The sequence below is a fragment of the Oryctolagus cuniculus genome, chromosome 5 (assembly GCF_964237555.1).
Source record: "Oryctolagus cuniculus chromosome 5, mOryCun1.1, whole genome shotgun sequence".
Classification (NCBI taxonomy): domain Eukaryota; kingdom Metazoa; phylum Chordata; class Mammalia; order Lagomorpha; family Leporidae; genus Oryctolagus; species Oryctolagus cuniculus.
Window position 1 is genome coordinate 152116416 of NC_091436.1, and position 19353 is coordinate 152135768.

Sequence of the window (19353 nt, forward strand, 5' to 3'; positions counted from 1 at the left end):
GCAGACTCATAGAATGACAAATGCCCTAAACAGCATTCTGACCTCAGAGTCAGCCCTTAAGGCATTCAGCTCTGGCTAAAAAGCCCATGAATGCATTTCAGGAATGGAAAGTCAAGACACTGTGGCAAAAAATGGCCTACATGAAGGTCCTCTGTGAGTGAGATCCCAGTGGAAAGAAGGGACCATCAAAGAAGGAGGTACCTTTCTCTGAAGGGAAGAGAGAATTTCTACTTTGATTATGGCTTTGTCTAAATAATGTCGGAGTTTGTGAACTCAAGAGGCTTCCATAGCCTTGGCAGCTCACAATGAGAGCCTTGGGTGATTACTGATGTCCTAAATAAGAGTGTCAATTGTTAAATCAATAACAGGAGTCACTGTGCACTTGCTCCCCATGTAGGACCTCTGTCCTTAGTGAGTTGTACTAAGAGAATTAACAGTAAAACTTGTCTTCAAACAGTATACTTTATACTTTGTGTGTCTGTGTGAGTGCAAACTGTTGAAATCTTTACTTAGTATAGAGTTAATCTTCTATATATAAAGATAATTAAAAATGAACTTTAATGAAGAATGAGATGAGAGAGGGAGTAGGAGGTTGTACAGGAGTGGGGGTAGGAGGGTGGGCATGTGGGGAAGAACCGCTATAATCCAAAAGCTGTACCTATGACATTTATATTTATTAAATAAAAGCTTTCCAAAAAATTAGCAGGGAGTTGGAGCATAAGCAGAGCAACCTGGACCTGAACTGACATTCAGATGAGATTCTGCACAGCAGGCAGCAGCTTAACCTGCTGTGTCACATCAGCCCTAAACTTATCTTTTAATTCAACTTTCCATGAACTTTAGAAGTACTGTTGTACAACTGTAGAAATGCATTATCGGGGCCGGCGCCGCGGCTCACTAGGCTAATCCTCCGCCTAGCGGCGCCGGCACACTGGGTTCTAGTCCCGGTTGGGGCGCCGGATTCTGTCCCGGTTGCCCCTCTTCCAGGCCAGCTCTCTGCTGTGGCCCGGGAGTGCAGTGGAGGATGGCCCAGGTGCTTGGGCCCTGCACCCCATGGGAGACCAGGAAAAGCACCTGGCTCCTGGCTCCTGCCATCGGATCAGCGCGGTGCGCCGGCCGCGGCGGCCATTGGAGGGTGAACCAACGGCAAAGGAAGACCTTTCTCTCTGTCTCTCTCTCTCACTGTCCACTCTGCCTGTCAAAAAAAATAAAAAAAATAAATAAAGAAAGAAAGAAATGCATTATCGGTTATAACCAAGTTCCCTGCTGTTGCACTTTCAACCTCTGGCACTCCCATTAGCCATGTAGGAGAGCTTGTCTTCCATTCTCACCAATAGAGTGCTTTATTACTTTTCTGTTGCTGTGTAGAAATTGCCACAAAACACATTTTTGTTTGATGTGCTTATTGGTTCTAGTTTTTGTACAGCAGGAGTCTGAGCACAGCTTAGCTGGGCCCTGTGCTCGCTCAGGATCCTACAGGGCTGTGGACAGCTGATGGCCAGGCTGCACTGTCATCCGGAAGCTCCACAGGAGAACAATGTGCTGCTAAGCCTATTCAGATTGTAGGGGCCGCTCATTTATTTGGGGCTGTAAAACTCACGGACGACTGCTGCTTCTTCAATCGCACGGAAAGAATGTCTCTGACCTCAGGAACTGTCTAACCTTTCTAGCGAAAGATCCCCTACTGCTAACCAGGGCCACCGTGATAATCTCTAGGGTTGGAGTTCCTTACCCTGACTCTGTAGCTTTGATAACTGAGCCTGTGAAAAACTGACAATGGACAGAAAACTTACATAAAGTTTATTATTACACACAGGGCCATCACATGAAGAAAATGTGAACAAATCAAAAACCCAGTGTAACCTACAATATTTATATACCCTGTCCCTAAGAGAGAAAAGGGGGACCACTTAGGTCCTCTAAGGAGAGAGAGTGATTATAGAAGAGAGATGAGCAGTAAGATGAATACAGGTAGTAGCCTGCCTGTCTGGACCAGATGTAAAATTCTACTTTCTCCCTCCAATGGCAAGTTGATCTTCCCTGACAGACAGGATCCCAGGGAGGGGTTTTCCTGACAATTAGGTTGCATCTGAAGGATCTACGTTCAATCAGAGGAAATTCAGAGAAAGCCCCTCCAATGCACCTGCTGTTTCCATGAGGTTGAAGTGATTAGCTCACCAAGGTGACACATTTGGGGATGCTATTTCCTGAATCCCTTCATCTGCCTTTTGATCAATTTAGAGTCAACCAGTTTGGGGTATTAATTGCATTCATAAAATCTCAACCCCTTTGCATTATTATATAACTGAATCACAGATGTAACACCAGAGGTCAGAGATAATGAGGGTATTTTAGAATTCTGCCAACCGTAGGTATGCTGTCAAGTTTTCTTTTTTCTTTTAATTTGAGAGAGAGGCAGGGAGATAGAAATACCAAGAGAGTGAGAGACAGAGAGAGGGGCCGGCACTGTGGCATAATGGGTAAAACCGCCGCCTGCAGTTCCGGCATCCTACATGGGAGCTGGTTTGAGTCCTGGCTGCTCTACTTCTGATCCAGCTCTCTGCTATGGCCTGAAAAGCAGAAGATGGCCCAAGTCCTTGGACCCCTGCACCTGCGTGGGGACCTGGAAGAAGCTCCTGGCTCCTCCGGCTAGCTGGAGAGTGAACCAGTGGATGGAAGACCTCTCTCTCTCTCTCTCTCTAACTCTTTTAAATAAATAAAAAAATCTTTTAAATAAATAAATCTTTGAGAGAGAGAGAGAGAGAAAGAGGTCTCATTTGCTGGTTTGCTCCTCAAAAGCCTGCAAAGGAGTGTGGAGGGGTAGTCGGGGGACTGAAGCTTGAAGCCAGAACCCAAACCAGGTCTTCCACGTGGGAGGCAGGAACCAAGCTTTTTTTTTTTTTTTTTTTTTTTTTTTTTTTTTTTTTTTTGACAGGCAGAGTGGACAGTGAGAGAGAGAGAGACGGAGAGAAAGGTCTTCCTTTGCCATTGGTTCACCCTCCAATGGCCGCCACGGCTGGCGCGCTGCGGCCGGCGCACTGTGCTGATCCGATGGCAGGAGCCAGGTGCTTCTCCTGGTCTCCCATGGGGTGCAGGGCCCAAGCACTTGGGCCATCCTCCACTGTACTCCCTGGCCACAGCAGAGAGCTGGCCTGGAAGAGGGGCAACTGGGACAGAATTGGGCGCCCCGACCGGGACTAGAACCCGGTGTGCCGGCGCCACAAGGCAGAGGATTAGCCTATTGAGCCGCAGTGCCGGCCGAGGAACCAAGCTTTTTTTGAGCTATCACTTCTACCTCCCAGGGTCTGCATTAGCAGGAAGCAGGAAGCAAGAGGTGGAGTCTGGAATCAGACCCTGGTACTTTGATACAGGATGCATCCCCCCCCCCCCCCCCTTTTTAAGATTTATTTATTTTACTTGGAAGGCAGAGAGAGAGGTCTTCTATCCACTGGTTCACTCCCCAAATGGTTGCAATGGCTGGAGCTGAGCTGATACGAAGCCAGGAGCCAGGAGCTTCTTCCAGGCCTCCTGCATGGGTGCAGAGGCCCAAGGGCTTGGGCCATCCTCCACTGCTTTCCCAGGCCATAGCACAGAGCTGTGTCATAAGTGGAGCAGCTGGGGTCGGCGCCGCGGCTCACTAGGCTAATCCTCCGCCTTGCAGCCCTGGCACACCGGGTTCTAGTCCCGGTCGGGGCAACAGAGATTCTGTCCTGCTTGCCCCTCTTCCAGGCCAGCTCTCTGCTGTGGACAGGGAGTGCAGTGGAGGATGGCCCAAGTGCTTGGGCCCTGCACCCCATGGGAGACCAGGATAAGCACCTGGCTCCTGGCTTCGGATCAGCGCGATGCGCTGGCTGCGGTGGCCATTGGAGGGTGAACCAACGGAAAAGGAAGACCTTTCTCTCTGTCTCTCTCTCTCACTGTCCACTCTACCTGTCAAAAAAAATAATAATAAAAATAAAAAAATTTAAAAAAACTTACAAAAAAAAAAAAAGAAGTGGAGCAGCTGGGACTCAAACCAGCACCCATATGGGATGCCAGCACTGCAGGTGGCAGCCTAACTTGGTACACAGAATCAATTTTAAGACAACGTGCAGGGGCCAGCGCTGTGGCTCACTTGGTTAATCCCTCGCCTGTGGCACTGGCATCCCATATGGGTGCCAGTTCTAGTCCTGGCTGCTCCTCTTCCAGTCCAGCTCTCTGCTGTGGCCCGGGAGTGCAGTGGAGGATGGCCCAAGTGCTTGGGCCCTGCACCTGCATGGGAGACCAGGAGGAAGCACCTGGCTCCTGGCTTCGGATTGGCATAGCTCCGGCTGTAGCAGCCATTTTGGGGGTGAACCAATGGAAGGAAGACCTTTGTCTCTGTCTCTCTTCCTCACTGTCTATATCTTTCATATCACTTGAATTTTAAATTCCAAAACCTCCATTACTACCCATTACTACACCATTTCACATCTTAGCTGTACTTATCATACATTAAACACTTTGTCACAAAAAAATAAGTGCAAAACAATTATAATTTGTCAATTAAAATTAAAAAAACTTGAAAAGATAAATGAGTTCAAATACTTGTGGTTGCTAAAGTTTCATAGTTATTTTATGGTATTTCTTATGTTCTTATCCAGTCATTTAATCCTCTGAAAGTTAATGTTTTAAAAACTTTATCATTGGGGCCAGCACTGTTGCATAGTAGGTTGAGCCTTTGTCTGCAGTGACAGCATTCCATAAGGGCACTGGTTCATAAACCAGCTGCTCCACTTTCTTTCTTATTTATTTATTTATTTTGGACAGGCACAGTTAGACAGTGAGAGAAAGAGAGAGATAGACAGAGAGAAAGGTCTTCCTTTTTCCGTAGGTTCATCCCCCAAAAGGCCGCTACAGCCCGCGCATTGCAGCTGGCGTGCTGTGCCTATCCGAAGCCAGGAGCCAGGTGCTTCCTCCTGGTCTCCCATGTGGATGCAGGGTCCAAGCCCTTGGGCCATCCTCCACTGCCCTCCCAGGCCACAGCAGAGAGCTGGACTGGAAGAGGAACACCCAGGACAGAATCCGGCGCCCCAACCGGGACTAGAAGCCTGGGTGCCAGCGCTGCAGGCAGAGGATTAGCCTAGTGAGCCGCGGCACCGGCCCCAGCTGCTCCACTTTCAATCCAGCTCCCTGCTGATGGCCTTGGAAAGCAGTGGAAAACGGCTCAGGTACTTGGGCTCCTGCACCTATGTGGGAGACCCGGAAGAAGCTCCTGGCTTCTAGCTTTGGATTGGTCCAGCTCTGGCAGTTGTGGCCATTTGGGGAGTGAACCAGTAAATAGAAGACTTTTTCCCCTCTCTCTGTCTGTAACTCTAGCTCTCAAATAAGTAAAAAAAAAAACAAAAACAAAAACAAAAAACAAACAAACAAAAAAAAAACAACAAAAAAAAAACCCAAAAAACTCTTTCCCCATATCCTCTCCAGCATTTGTTGCTGTCTTTAAAAAAAATTATATTTGGCAATGTCTTCCAGGCATTTTTGGTGTTCACAGCAAGGAAAGCTCCTAGTAGTTAGTGGGTAGAGGGCACGGACACTGCCCAACAGCCCACTGTGCACAGGACAGCCTCACATAACAAAAAAAAAAAAAAACAAAACACCCAGTCCAAGTGTCAACAGCATCCAGATCAAGAAAGCCTGCTTTACGCTTTCCCCACCCTCCCTCAATGATTATTACAAATAAATTTGCATATAATTCCATCAGTTAATATTATCTAGAGGTAAAAACCATGACAATAAAAACTAGAATGCTGTGGCTGGCGCAGTGCTACAGTGGGCTAAGCCTTCTCCTATGGCGCTGGCATCTCATACCGGTGCTGGTTCATGTACGTGCTCCTCTTCCGATCCAGCTCTCTACCATGGCCTTGGCCTTGGAAAGCAGTAGAAGATGGCCCAAGTGTTTAGTCCCCCGCACCCACGTGGGAGACCTGGAGGAAGCTCCTGGCTCCTGGCTTCAAATCGGCCCAGCTCTGGCCGTTGCAGTCATCTGGGGAGTGAACCAGCAGATGGAAGACCTCTCTCTCTCTCTCTCTCTCTGCCTCTCCCTCTCTTTGTCTGTAACTCTGCCTTTCAAATACATAAATAAAATCTTTTTTTTTAAAGATTTATTTTATGTGTTTGAAAGGCAGAGTTACAGAGAGAGGTAGAGATAGAGAGAGAAGTCTTCCATCTGCTGGTTCACTCCCCAGATGGCTGCAGTGGCTGGAACTTACTCGATTCAAAGCCAGGAACCAGGAGCTTCTGGGTCTCCCATGTGGGTTCAGGGTCCCAAGGACTTAGGCCATCTTCTGTTGCTTTCCCAGGCCATGGTAGAGAGGGGGGATTGGAAGAGGAACAGCTGGGACTAGAACCAGCGCCCCTATGGGATGCTGGCGCTTCAGACCAGGGCTTTAACCCACTGAACCATGGCACTGGCCCCAATAAATAAAATCTAAAAAAAAAAAAAAAAACCAAAAAACCAGAATGCCATTATTACATCTAACATCAACATCATGAAGCATCCAGTGTTCAAAGTTAACCTGTTTCTTCCTCAAAATTTTTTTTACAGTGGTTAGTTCAACAAAAATCCATAATCACATTTGCTAACATGTCTCTTTTTGTACTCTAGAATTTTTTCTTTCTGCTTTTCTGCCCTCCATGGTGCCATTTAACTGTTAAAGAACAGGTTACTTATCTTATAGAATTTCCTACACTTAGATTTCTGCAGATGGCACCCTCATGATATAGTTAAAATATTTCTCTGTCCTCATTACTTTCTTAGACTGGCAGTAAATCTCCAATTCAGGTTCAATTTGGGGACAGAATTTGTTATGTATGGGAGATTTGTCTTTACAGCTCTTCTGATCCTGGCTTCTTGCTAACGTGTACCCTGGGACGCAGCCGGTAATGGCTCAAGCAATTGGGTCCCTGCCACCCATGAGGGAGAATTGGATTCAGTTCCCGGCCCCCAGCATGGGCCTGACCCAGCCTTGGCAGTTGTGGGCATCTGAAGAGTGACTCAGCTGATGGGATAGCTGTCTCTCTACCTTTAAAACAAACAAACATTACTGAGTGCACATGTGAAGGCAGTGTGCTGACGAGGCCGAGCAGCCAGACTTCCAGGTTAGACCCGGAGCTGGCTCGTCAGGATCCAGGGCACCAGAGGGCTGCTCTGTATTCCTGCCAGAAATGTCTGCGCAGAGAGGCCCAGCTTCACCCTGGGGGCTGGGACACAGAATGTTCACCGTCAGACGAGAGGGAGTTGGATGATTGTGATCTGCCTGGGTGTAACCTCCAGGTCGGGATTCTCTGAACAAAGCTCCCTTCTAGCTAGTCTGCAGTCACATTCTCCTTGGTTTCTGCTGAGAGAATTTCACCAAAAGATGTGGCATTTCATCATGCCAAGATCGTCTCGTCACAAAGATTACTATTATTATTATTTTTTTTGACAGGCAGAGTGGACAGTGAGAGAGAGAGACAGAGAGAAAGGTCTTCCTTCCGTTGGTTCACCCCCCAATGGCCGCTGCAGCTGGTGCGTTGTGGCCGGCGCACCGCGCTGATTCGATGGCAGGGGCCAGGTACTTATCCTGGTCTCCCATGGGGTGCAGGGCCCAAGGACTTGGGCCATCCTCCACTGCACTCCCTGGCCACAGCAGAGAGCTGGCCTGGAAGATGGGCAACCGGGACAGAATCTGGCACCCCGACCGGGACTAGAACCCGGTGTGCTGGCGCCGCAGGCGGAGGATTAGCCCAGTGAGCTGCGGCGCCGGCTCAAAGATTATTCTCAAGCAATCCATAATTTTACTCAAGATAAGCAAGGGAGTAGGGGTACTTTTTGCTCTAGGCCTCTTTTTTGGTAAGTTTCCAACTACAGATAAATGCTTCAAAGCAGTCATTTGTGTCAAAGGCAAAAAGTCAAAAGATCTGAAATCTTAAAAGTTCAAGCTGCCTTAAACAAACAAGAGCTTGAAAAGAAAGTATCAGCCAAACTGATTGACTACCACTTGTACTTTGGAATCACACAGCCCAGCATGAAAACAAACATGTGAGCAAAACAAACTGACTCTTCTCCCTTTACTTTGAAGATAGACATCACTTAGCCATTATGAAATTTCCTGATAAAAAAGTTTAAATCTCTAAGTCTTTGCCAATCATTGATCATTTTCATAAAGTCATATTTTATTTTAAAAATTCACTGTTTAAAAACCAATTCATGGGGTCGGTGATGCAGCACAGCGGGTTAACGCCCCGGCCTGAGGCGCCAGCATCCCATATGGGCGCTGGTTCAAGTCCCAGCTGCTCCACTTCCAATCCCGCTCTCTGCTATGGCCTGGAAAAGCAGTAGAAGATGGCCCAAGGCCTTGGGCCCCTGCACCCACGTGAGAGACCCGGAGGGAGCTCCTGGCTCTTGGCTTCGGGTCGGCGCAGCTCCAGCTGTTGCGGCCAACTGGGTAGTGAACCATTAGATGAAAGACCTCTCTCTCTCTCTCTCTCTCTCTCTCTCTTCCTCTCCTTCTCTCTATGTAACTTTTATTTTCAAATAAATAAATAAATCTTAAAAAAAACAATTCACATAAATCAGTTGCTCTTGATGATTTGAGACATCACTGAAAATCAGATAATGAGAATAAACAAGCAGAACTTTTTGCCTAGTTTAATAGTTATTTCAAGAAATGTGGTTATCTGACTTCTCCCCTATAGCAGCAACAATTAAAATGAAGAGGGGTCTGCTTGAGGTCCACAGAGACAAGTAAAAATTGTAGCTGAAAGCCCAACTAAAGGGAAAGACAGAAAACCATACAAAGATGAGTAAGCTTGGGGCCGTGCAGGTAAAGATGCCGCCTGCAGTGCCGGCATCCCACATGATGGGTGCTAGTTCAAGTCCCGGCTGCTCCACTTCTCATTCAGCTCTCTGCCTGGGAAAGCACTAGACTGTACCCACGTGGGAAACCCAGAGGAATCTCCTGGCTTCTGGCTTTGGATCGGTGTAGCTCCAGCCATTGTGGCCATCTGGGGAGTGAACCAGCGGATGGAAGACCCCTCTCTGCCTCTCCTTCTCTCTCTGTGTAACTCGGACTTTCAAATAAACAAACAAATCTTAAAAAAAAAAAAAAAAAAGTGCTGAGTAAGCTAAGAGGCAAGTCACCTTGAGATGACTTGATGCAGTGGATCTAAGCTGGGAAGCCCATCAGAAACAGCCGAGCAGTTGTATTTACAGTTATGTTTGTTGGCCTCTACTGTGTTCATAGTCACACGCATCTACGCTCAGTCTGTTGGGGAAAATTCTCTGTGGATGAGACCAGTTGAAAACCGCGATTCATGAGGGATTTTACCCTACTTTCACGTTAGAAAGCTGTTCTGTTCGTGTTTTGTGGATTCTGGCAGAAGACACACGATTCCTGGGTCAGAGACAAAGGACTCTGTTACCCACAGCAGAAGCAGCAGCCAGAGCGTCAGTTCGGCCAGTTCCCCGAGGTCCGTGGGTCCATGGAGTGACCCAGATGAGCCTGTGAGGACACCCGCACATACAGTGGATGTGGAACAGGACAAGACACAGCCCACAGGGGTCACAGCTTTCAAGTAAGTCAAAGCTACTGTTCTTGTCTGGAGGGAGATATTACCTTGCCTCCCGAGGTTGCCTGTTTACAAACTTGGAGATTTTTGCTTACCTGATAGATGAGAAATAATACTTCAATATTGACTTGTAATTCTCTTTTGTAGTGAAGTGAAAACTTTTTATGTGGGGTGGATGCTGTGGCTTAGCGGGTACAGTTGCCTTCTATGGTGTCAGCATCCCATATGGGTGCTGGTTTGAGACCCGCTGCTCCACTTCCAATCCGGCTCCCTGCTGGTGCGCCTGGGAAAGCAGCAGAAGATGGCCCAAGTGCTTAGACCACTGTACTCACATGGGAGACAGGGGAGAAGTTCCTGACTCCTGGCTTCAGCCTGGGCCAGCCCTGCCATCATGGCCATCTGGGGAATGAACAAGCAGATGGAAAAATCTCTCTTTTTCTCTGTAACTCTGCCTTTCAAATAAATACATAACTATTAAAAAAAAAGCCTTTTTCATATGTTTGAAGCACATTTGGATTTATTTTTTTGTGAACTGCATTCACACTTCACTCATTCTCATTTTCAGAAAAAAAAAAAACTGAAGTCAAAATGAATAATAAATTTATCCAAGGACATAGAGGCAAGTGGCAGACTGAAGATGCAGCCGGGTTATCAATGACACCTGTGTGTCTCAGAGCCCAGTTCATCCTTTCTGTCTGCTTGTTTGAAAGTGGGTCACCCTAAATATATTTTTCTTTGATGCTGGCACTGAAGCTTTGTCAAAGATGGGGCTGGACAGACATTGCGGGAGAAAGGTTTTGCTTCCTGGGGTGCCATGGTGTTGTAGCAACAGGCTCCTGTGGTTGCGGAAGTCTGCAGCATCCGGTAGCCAGCGGCTTCCCAGACACGCTCCCACAGGCAACACAGAATGCCTCCAAGGAGATACCTTCTGGTAAGCAGCTGCCTCTGCTGCCCCAGGGAGTGGGTTTCTGGCAAAATCATGGGCGCAGCACCCTAGCACTTTCCGGAAGTAGCACTGCCGCGCCACTTCTCCAACAACGTCGGGAGCTCAGCAGCACAAGTGGGCTCTCCCTTGGATGCTGCGTCTCAGTGGAGCGGTAGAGCCTGTTCTGTGTGACGCACATTCTTTAGAATTTTCTTTACTCTCCTGAGTTCTGAGACAGAACACTCAAGGGAGAGTCTCCTCCTTCCCCCGGGTATGGATCATCCGGATGGATTCGGGGAGGGTGAGGCTGGCAAAGATGTGGCCATGGCTTGACTGCGTGGAACTCCTGGGAAGTCTTCCCTCTGTAACTTGCCAGTGGTCTTGAAAGCACAAATCAGTACCTGGCATGTGTCATTCTGCCACCTAGTATTTTGGCCCACTGTTCACTTAGCAGAGTTTATATGTTGATGAATGTAAAAAGCATACGTGCAATATCATATGAAAAGTACACGTGTTAAGCTAGGGTTAGAAAGGATCTGGCTCCAAAGATGCCTTTGGTTGGCTTCAGGCTCTGTGTTATCCCCCCTGACTCTGCTACTTGAAGTTTCTTCTTAGCCCAAGCTGTACCCTGCCTGACTAGTGATTTGCTGTAGACTCATCTGTGTTGCCTCAGCTCCTTTCTTTCCCAGTTAGATTGAAGACTATTTTACAAGTATAGTTTAAGGCATTTAACCAGTCTTGTAGGGGCTGGTGCTGTGGCGTAGTGGGTAAAGCTGTGGCCTGCAGTGCTGGCATCCCATATACGTGCCAGTTCAAGTCCCAGCTGCTCCTCTTCTGATCCAGTTCCCTGCTAATGCACCCACTTAGGAGACCTGGAGGAAGCTCCTGGCTCCTGGCTTCAGGTTGGCCCAGCTCTGGTCATTGTGGCCATTTGGGGGGGTGTACCAGCAGATGGAAGATGTCTCTGTCTCTGTCTCTCTCTCCTCCTTCTACTACTCTATAACTCTGCCTTTCAAATAAATAAATAAATCTTTTTTAAAAAGATCTGTATTGGTTTCCTGCATATATACTATTATTTCTTTTCTAAAAACCTTTATTACATTTAGCATGAAAATTTAAAAAAAACTTTTTTCTATTGTATTTGAAAGGCAGAGAGATACTCCACCTGCTAATTCACTCCCCAAATGACTGTGATAGCCAGAACTGGCCAGGCCAAAGCCATGAGGCTGGAATTCTATCCAGGTCTCTCATTTGGTTGGCAGGCACCCAAGTACTTGAGTTATCATCTACTGATTTCCAGGGTGCACATTAGCAGGAAACTGTGTCAGAAGCGGATACTCATGGGGCTGGTGCTGTGGCGCAGCAGGTTAACGCCCTGGCTTGAAGTGCCAGCATCCCATATGGGTGCCGGTTCAAGATCTGGCTGTCCTTTTCCCATCCAGCTCTCTGCTATGGCCTGAGGAAGCAGTAGAAGATGACCCAAGTCCTTGGGACACTGCATCCACGTGGGACACCAGGAAGAACCTCCTGGCTCCTGGCTTCAGATTGGCGTAGCTCTGGCTGTTGCCAACAATTGGGGAGTGAATCAGTGGATGGAAGACCTCTCTCTCTCTGTCTCTCTCTGTGTAACTCTGCCTTTCAAATAAATAAATAAATCTTAAAAAAAAAAAAAAGAAAAGAAAAGAAAAAAGAAAAAGAAGTGGATACTCTGCACTGATCTGAAGCCAGGAGCCAGGAGCTTCTTCCAGGTCTCCATGTGGATCCAGGGGCCCAAGCATTTAGGCCATCCTCCACTGCCTCCCAGGCCACAGCAGAGAGCTGGACTGGAAGAGGAGCAACTGGGACAGAATCTGGCGCCCTGACCGGGACTAGAACCCACCAGCGCCACAGGTGGAGGATTAGCCTAGTGAGCCACAGCACTGGCCTTAGCTTTCTCACTCTTAGAGCATCCAAGAGTCTAATCAACATCTAGAAAATTACCATGGCTTCAGTAAGAGCTTTATGTTCCTCAATGACTGCATTATTGTGTTTTGTCATTTTTCTTGGTATTTTATACTCCTGTCTTTTATCTTTTTTTTTTTTTTTTTTTTTTTTTTTTTTTTTTTTTGACAGGCAGAGTGGACAGTGAGAGAGAGAGACAGAGAGAAAGGTCTTCCTTTGCCGTTGGTTCACCCTCCAATGGCTGCCGCGGCCAGCACGCTGCGGCCGGCGCACCGCGCTGATCCGATGGCAGGAGCCAGGAGCCAGGTGCTTTTCCTGGTCTCCCATGGGGTGCAGGGCCCAAGCACCTGGGCCATCCTCCACTGCACTCCCTGGCCACAGCAGAGGGCTGGCCTGGAAGAGGGGCAACCGGGACAGAATCTGGCGCCCCAACCGGGACTAGAACCCGGTGTGCCGGCGCCGCAGGTGGAGGAAGCCTAGTGAGCCGCAGCGCCGGCCATCTGTCTTTTATCTTAAAGCTGACTTATCTACAAAATCAGTCTCACATTGTCTATTACTAAAATATTACTTTACAAATAAAAATCCTTACCGATACACTGCTTGAATTTGATGGTTTTTTTTTTCCTCTCATTTTTTTCCCAAGCCATGTGTGTCACAGGAAACCTAAAACCTGTATTAAACTATTTGAACATAATTCAGAGTTGGGGAATTGGGTAAAATAGATGGCTCTACAAATGATCTTATTTGAGCCTTTTGAATAAGATTATAATGAATTGTTATTTGTTCTCCCAGAATAGAGATTATCATGCAACAGGTAATTTCTGCAATGTGGCTGTAGAACTTGGGAATTTAGTTTAGCTTCAGTAAGTGACAAATTTTAAAAAGCTACATTTATTCTCTGTCATTTAAATTGGTTCTTCTGCTTTTCACTGGCAATTCCATTTATCATTATGCTTTAAATTATGCTGTCTTAGTCTTATTTTTCTATTATTACACATTTTTGTGATTTCTTTCCTTCCTCCTCTTTACACAAACTGATTTTAAATGCTGCTGAGCAAGATATGACAAAACAGTCCAACAGAACGCAGCAATGGTGTCTATGCTGGGCTAGATGATTATAGAAAAAAAAAGATTGCAGACAAATATCCATGAATTTTTGAAAAAATCGTATAATGTAAAATCGCATTAAAGGAGTGTACCTGAGCTCTGCTGAATAAGTGGAAGCCTATTAACACCCACGGAGTCTCTACTGCAGAAAGGCCATCGAATACCAGGGCGCTTCAGGAAGTTCACAGAAAATGGTGCAAAAAAGCTTTGAAGTCCAGGCATCCGAGGGGCTGGCGCTGTGGAGCAGCAGGTGGCCTGAAGCACCGGCATCCCATATGGACACCGGTTCTAGTCCCAGCAGCTCCTCTTCCGATCCAGCTCTCTGCTATGGCCTGGGAAAGCAGTAGAAGATGGCCCAAGTCCTGGAGCCCCTGCACTCACATGGGAGACCTGGAAGAAGCTCCTGGCCCCTGGCTTTGGATCGGCACAGCTCGGGTTGTTGTGGCCAATTTGGGAGTGAACTAGCAGATGGAAGACCTCTCTCTCTTTCTCTCTCTCTCTGCCTCTCCTCTCTGTAACTCTGACTTTCAAATAAATAAATAAATAAATCTTAAGAAAAAAAGAAATCCATGCATTCAAAGGGGTTTCAAAAGATTCATTGAAAATGCATGTTATTAAAAAAAATCCATAGATTTCAAACTTTTTTTACAGAGACAAAGAGAAAGAGAGAGAGCTTCCATCCACTAGTCCACTCCCAAATGGTTGCAACAGCCAGGGATGGGCCAGGCTGAAGCCAGGAGCCTGAACTCCCACATCAGTGGCGGGGGCCCAAGTACTTGGGCCATCACCATTGTCTTCACAGGTGAATAAGAAAGGAACTGCATCAGAAATGGAGCAGCTGGGACTTGAACTAGTGCCCATATGGGATGCCGGCATTGCAGATAGCAGCTTAACCTGCTGCACAACAACACTGGCTTCTGATTTCAAATTTTCTTTTGGTACCCAAATAAAATTATCTTTTAATTCCATTTTTTCCATTAACTTTTTTTTAAAAAAAGATTTATTTACTTGAGAGGCAGAGTTACAGACAGAGGGAGAAACATAGAGTGATTGTCCATCCAGTGGTTCACTCCCCAAATGGCCACAACGGCTGGAGTTGAGCTGATCCGAAGCTAGGAGCTTCTTCCAGATCTCCCATGTGGGTGCAAGAGCCCAAGCACTTGGGCCATCCTCTACTGCTTTCCCAGGCCATTAGCAGGGAGCTGGATTGGAAGTGGAACAGCTGGGACTCGAACTGGTACCCATATAGGAAGCCAGCACTGCAGGTGGATGCTTAACCTACTATGCCACAGCACCAGCTCCCCCACTGACTTTTTGAAATACCCTTTTATCTGGTTGCCAAGAGAAAAATCTGGATCAAATGATAAGTACATTTTTTTCCTTCCTGATCCTTACATAATTTTTCCCTAAATTTGTTGTTGGGTGGGCATCATGGCACACTGGGTTAAGCTGTTGTTTACAACACCTGCATCTTCTATCAGTGTTGGTTTGAGTTCCAGTTCTTGTTCAGTTTCCTGATGATACATCCTGGGAGGCAGCAGATGGCTCAAGTGCATGGGCCCTGCCACCCACATGGAGACCTGGATGAGTTCTGGGCTCACGACTTTGGCCTGGTCCAGCTCTAAATCTTGCAGGCATTTTGGGAGTGAACTCACAGATGAAAGATCTTTCTTTCTATGTCTGTTGTGCTGCCATTCAAGCAGATAATAATTAAAAAAAAAAATTAAAAAACAACAAAAAAAATGTTCTTTAAAATCAACAGGAAAGCACAGATTTGGGAGACATTCCCCTACTGTTTGGGGGCCTGAGGATCCTATGTCTTTCCAGAAAGGAACGGTTTCAGAACCACTGCTTTCGGGGCCAGTGTTGTGGCGTAGCAGGTAAAGCCACCGCCTGCAGTGCTGGCATCCCAAATGGGTACCAATTTGAGTCCTGGCTGTTTTACTTCTGATCTGGCTCTCTGCTACGGCCTGGGAAAGCAGTAGAAGATGGTCCAAGTCCTTGGGCCCTTGCACCCGTGTGGGAGACCTGGAAGAAACTCCTGGCTTCTGGCTTTAGATCGGCACAACTCCGGCCATTGTGGCCATCTGGGGGAGTGAACCAGCAGATGGAAGACCTTTCTCTCTCTCTCTCTGCCTCTCCGTAACTCTTTCAAATAAACAAATAAATATTTAATGTGGGGAGCAACCCGGACTAGACTAAGTTACTGGAATTAAGACTTATTCTATGCATCTGCTCTCCCACAATATGGTGCTGAGAAGGGAGAAACAGCTTCTACACAGCGGCCTCCAGTTCAACCAATAAACTGTAGGACCTGCTCCTGATTGCAGGAGAGCAGCGTACTCGGCGTGTGGGTAGCAGAGTTGGGATTGGCGGAGGAGGACTATAAAGGAGGAGAGAGACAACATGCATGAGGGACATCTAAGGGGAACATCTATCTGAAGGAACACCTGTGCAGCCCCCGAGAGAGCCGGCCGGCGGTGTGCCGCTCCCCTGCGGAAGTGGGGAAAGTGGCCAGGGGGAACCGCCCTTCCACGGAGGTGGAAGGGACGGTAGCCAACCTGGGAAGAACCAGCAGCAAACCCGGGGAGGGCCGAGCAGACGAAAGAACAGCGCAGGGTCCTGTGTCGTTCCTCCACGAAGACGGGGAGCGACATAATGGTGCCGTGACTCGGATATGAAGCCTAGGCAGGGTCCTGTGTCGTTCCTCCATGAAGAGGGGGAGTGACATTTAAAAGAAATAAAAAGAACTTCTGCTTTCATGTATGGACTTGGAGTCAGATCTGGTCTCCAACTGCCACTGCCACTGCCAAATTGTGTAGGATCTTGGTCTTCAGATTCAGTCTTTTTTTTTTTTTTTTTTTTTTTTTTTTTTTTTAGATTTATTTTGAAGAGCAGAGTTAGAGAAAGACAAAGAGAATCTGTCTGGTGGTTCACTCCCCAAATGGCCGCAACAAGCCAAGAGCAAGGAGCTTCCTTCAGGTCTCTCGTGTGGGTGGCAGGGACCCAAGATCCATCTCCCGCTGCTTTTCTGCTATAGCAGGAAGTTGGATTGAAAGTGGAGCAGCTGAGACTCGAACTGGCACTCATGGGATGCTGGCATCGCAGGCAGCTTAACCTGATGCGCCATGATGCCAGCCCTGGATTTAGTCATTCAGCCTTGGATAAAAGGAAGTGAAAACAGCTATCACACAGGGCTGCAGCCAATGGGATTAAGAGCATCATGACACATCAGTGTAGCTCTGTTCCACAGAAATAAAATGCACAAATGTGAGCCACAGTAAATTCAAAAACGATGGAGGTATGTTATACTCTTTTTGTACTAAATCTTTGACATCCAGTGTACATTGTATATTACAACATATTCCGATGAAGACTAACACTTCTCAAGTGCTCAACAGCCATTAAATGGGTACTGGCCACCCAACCGCATAGCAGCACTGGTCCAGATCTGAATTAATTTGTCCAGTAAACTTGATGATCGTTTAGCAAGCAAAGCAGAAGGCATCTAACCTAAGTTGTTGAAATGGCTGCTTGGCTTATAGGAGCTTCATAATTTTGTCTAAAGTAGGCATCATCTCCTTTGGTATATACTGAATAAAAACAAATTCAAACACTGAAATACAGAAAGCAAAAATCTCTCTTCATCATTTCCAAGCTAACCAATACTATCAGCACTAACTACACATTACATTTGGTTAAGTGGGCTTTGTGATGTATCTGGAAGAATGATCAGTTTTCTTAGTGCCTCTGTAGCCTTTTTAATTTTTTTTAAATTTATTTTGTTTAAAGAATACAATTTCTTGCATTTACTATATACAGATTTGAGGAGATGATGCTTTGTCCCTCTCCACCTTCCCTGTAGCCTTTTTTTGTTGAAAGATTTATTTATTTGAAAGGTAGAGCACCAGAGAGAGAGGGTGGGAAAGAGAAAGGGGAGAAGAAAAAAGTGGGGCAGGGAGAGAAAGGCAAGAAGAAAGGTGGGGGTGGGGGAGAAGACAGCAAAATATTCCATGCACTGATTCACTCCCCAAATGACTGCAACAGCAGATCTGGGCCAGGCTGAGTTCCGGAGACAGGAACTTCATCTGGGTCACCTACATGAATGGCAGGGGTCCAAGTACTTAGGCCATTTCCACTGCCTTCCTAGCTGCATTAGCTAGGAAGACTGAAGCAGAGCAGCATTCCAATATGGGATGCTGGGGACCACAAGCAACAACTTAACCTGCTGCCCCACAATGCTCAATGCTGTCCCCCTCATAGCCCTTAAAAAAAAGATTAATTAATTTATTTGACAGGCAGGGTTAGACAGAGAGAGAGAGAGAGAGAGAGAGAGAAATCTTTCATCCACTGGTCACTCCCTAAATGGCTACAACAATCAACAATCTGGGCTGGGCCGGCAGAAACCAGGGACCAGGAGCTTCATCCAGGTCTCCCATGTAAGTGCCAGGGCCCAAGTGCTTCGGCCTTGCTCTGCTAGTTTCCCAAGTGCATTAGCAGGGAGCTGGATTGGAAGTGGAGTAGCCAGGACTCGAACCGGTGCCCATATGGGATGCTGGTGTTGTAGGTGGTGGTTTTACCTGCTATGCCACAACACTGGTTCTCACTCTGTAGACTTTTAATGATATCAGACTAGATTCTACTCCTCTGGTTTGCTTACCATTTTCATATAAAACACAATCACTCCCCCCGCCCCAGCATTTTAGTTCTGGAAATAAGTAACAATCAATATGAACTCTGCTTTATATTTTACCTACTGTGGGGAGCAGCCCGGACTGGACTGAGTTACTGGAATTAAGACTTATTCTGTGCATCTGCTCTCCCACAATATGGCGCTGGGAGAGAAGTAAACAGCTTCCGCACAGCTGCCTCCGGTTCAACCAATAAACTGTAGGACTCGCTCCTGATTGGAGGAGAGCAGCGTACTCGGCGTGTGGGCAGCCGAGTTAGGATTGGCGGAGGAGGACTATAAAGGAGGAGAGAGACGGCATGCACCAGGAACATCTAAGGGGAACATGTAGCTGAAGGAACACCTGTGCAGCCCCCGAGAAGAGCCGGCCGGCGGTGTGCCGCTCCCCTGCGGAAGTGGGGAATGTGGCCAGGGGGAACTGCCCTTCCACGGAGGTGGAAGGGATAGTAGCCAACCCGGGAAGAACCAGCAGCAAACCCGGGGAGGGCCGAGCAGACGAAAGAACAACGCAGGGTCCTGTGTCGTTCCTCCACGAAGACGGGGAGCGACACCTACTAGAGAATACCTGAAAAAAATCACTTTTTCTATACAGTTTTTAATGATAGGACCATACTCTGCATTTTGGCTCTATGGAAATCAGCAAGCTTGCTTCCATGGTCTTTTTCAAGTGCTCCTGGTCGAATGGATGAATGAACAGTGGAGGTCAGATTTACTGTTTTGGCAGGCTGGTGTCTCCAATTTCAAAGACAACACTTAACACTGGTTCTGGAAACCTAGTCTTCTGATCAGATTTCAGTCAGTGGACTGCTCACTTCCTGAATTTAGATTTTGTTATTTAAAAACCTACTTATTTACTCATGAGGCAGAGTGTTATGTGAGAAAGCGAGCTCCCACCTGCTGGTTGACTCCCAAGATGTCCAGGAACTGAGCACTCGATCCAGGTCTCCCACAGGGTGGCAGGATCCTGAGCCACATCACCTGCTGCCTCCCTGGGAATGCATTAACAGGAAGCTGGACTCGGAAGCAGAACTGGCTCTCAAATCCAGAACTCTTGATGTGGGACACACGCAGGTTAACTGGCCTCTTAACTGCTAGCCAAAACCCATCCTATGAATTTAGA